The 2500-nt window shown below is 52.5% G+C and overlaps 1 protein-coding gene across 1 annotated transcript in view; it reads right to left on the bottom strand.

Annotated features, from left to right (window-relative positions):
- Nucleotides 1-2500, bottom strand: part of ptprsa (protein tyrosine phosphatase receptor type Sa) — a 237997-nt gene that overhangs the window by 102169 nt on the left and 133328 nt on the right.

The following is a 2500-nucleotide window of genomic DNA, read 5'->3' as shown; positions in this document are numbered from 1 at the left end:
TGGCTCTGTAAGACTACAGTGCATCAGGCCCACATCTGGCCCATATGGGAAGCAGATCAGGAACGGATTTGAACCAGACTTGAGACGGATCTGGTCTTGTATAGTGAGGGGACTGCAGCTTAGCTTAGCATAGCTAGCATGGCTCAGTGTTAGGAAGGATGTCGGTATCTGTAGCCTAGCTTTGCTCAGTGTGGCGAGATGTGTGTGTGTGTGTGTGCGTGTGTGTGCGTGTGTGTGCGTGTGTGTGTGTCAGCGTTGGAGTCAAAGCTTCTCCTTCTGTCCCCTGAGGCCGTCTGATGCTCTTCGGCGGCGGAGTCAAAAGCTTTTACACACACAGCCACAGAGATCCACCCAGGGGGGCCAGCGCACCGCCAGCCCAAACAGAACAGAACATGGCCGCCTCAGAGCGCCCCGCGCCATCAGCAGCCCCGCTCCATCAGCAGCTCCATCAGCAGCCCCATCAGCAGCCCCATCAGCAGCTCCATCAGCAGCCCCATCAGCAGCCCCACCTGCCTTCTCTCTTCTCCTCTCTTCTGCTCCCCTCTCCTCTTCTCCTCTTCCCTCCTCCTCTCCCTACCTGCCTTCTCTCTTCTCCTCTCTTCTGCTCCCCTCTCCTCTTCTCCTCTCCCCTCCTTCTCTCCTCTCCCCCTCTCCACACCTCCCTTCTCCTCTCCTCTCTCCTTCCTTCTCTCCTTCCCTCTCTTCTTCTCTCCCCACAGTGGGAGTCCCTCTATCCTTGTGCTCTGTCTGGGTTAATTCAGGATGGAGGTTTTTACACCGCAGCGTCGGGATGAGTTAAAGTAGAACAGCATCTATGGAATGGAGCGAGACCTAACCTGCTGGATCAGGCCTGTATCTGGAGACCTAACCTGCTGGTTCAGGCCTGTATCTGGAGACCTAACCTGCTGGTTCAGGCCTGTATCTGGAGACCTAACCTGCTGGTTCAGGCCTGTATCTGGAGACCTAACCTGCTGGCTCAGGCCTGTATCTGGAGACCTAACCTGCTGGCTCAGGCCTGTATCTGGAGACCTAACCTGCTGGTTCAGGCCTGTATCTGGAGACCTAACCTGCTGGTTCAGGCCTGTATCTAGAGACCTAACCTGCTGGTTCAGGCCTGTATCTAGAGACCTAACCTGCTGGATCAGGCCTGTATCTAGAGACCTAACCTGCTGGATCAGGCCTGTATCTAGAGATCTAACCTGCTGGATCAGGCCTGTATCTAGAGACCTAACCTGCTGAATCAGGCCTGTATCAAGACTACATCTGCCTGCCGGATCAGGCATATCCAGACCCCAACCTGCTGAATCAGGCCTGCATTCAGACTATCTGCCCGCTGCTGGATCGGGCCCTGTATCTCAGACCTCCAACCTGCTGGATCAGGCCTGCATTCAGAGATCTAAATCTTGCTGGATCAGGCCTCGTATCTAGAGACCTAACCTGCTGAATCAGGCCTGTATCAAGACTACATCTGCCTGCTGGATCAGGCATGTATCTAGACCTAACCTGCTGAATCAGGCCTGTATCTAGACTATCTGCCTGCTGGATCAGGCCTGTATCTAGACCTAACCTGCTGGATCAGGCCTGTATCTAGAGATCTAACCTGTTGGATCAGGCCTGTATCTAGAGACCTAACCTGATGAATCAGGCCTGTATCTAGAGACCTAACCTGCTGAATCAGGCCTGTATCAAGACTACATCTGCCTACTGGATCAGGCCTTTATCTAGACCTAACCTGCTGAATCAGGCCTGTATCTAGACTATCTGCCTACTGGATCAGGCCTGTATCTAGACTACATCTGCCTGCTGGATCAGGCCTGTATCAAGACCAGGGCTGTGTCAAGACTACATCAGGGATGTATCAAGACTACATCAGGGCTTTATCAAGACTATATCAGGGCTGTATCAAGACTACATCAGGGATGTATCTAGACTATATCAGGCCTGTATCTAGACTATATCAGGGCTGTATCAAGACTATATAATATGAGGGCTGTATTGGGACTATCTCCCTGCTTAATCAGAGCTACATTATGGCTGTATCTAGACTATATCAGGGCTGTATCTAGTCTATATAATATGAGGGCTGTATTGGGACTATCTTCCTGCTTAATCAGAGCTACATTATGGCTGTTTCTAGCGATGTCATGCACCCCCTGCCCTCCCAAACTGCGTCTGTCAACAGCCTCAAATCAAACCCACTGGTCAGTGACCCGCCTGTGCTGATAAGGCCGGCCCTTCATTACCAGGGTAGAGAGGCCTGCACCGGACCTTTCAACAACATCTCATCAGGGCGGACGTGACACGTAAGTGGTCGTGACTGGGCATGGCTGGACACGAGTGTGAGTGTGTATGTGTGTGTGTGTGTGTGTGTGTGTGTGTGTGTGTGTGTGTGTGTGTGTGTGTGACTGGGCATGGCTGGACACGAGTGTGAGTGTGTGTGTGTGTGTGTGTGTGTGTGTGTGTGTGTGTGTGTGTGACGTGACTGGGCATGGCTGGACAC

This window comes from Alosa alosa, chromosome 9 (genome assembly GCF_017589495.1).
Source record: "Alosa alosa isolate M-15738 ecotype Scorff River chromosome 9, AALO_Geno_1.1, whole genome shotgun sequence".
Lineage (NCBI taxonomy): Eukaryota > Metazoa > Chordata > Actinopteri > Clupeiformes > Clupeidae > Alosa > Alosa alosa.
This window is presented reverse-complemented; position numbering and strand designations above follow the sequence as displayed.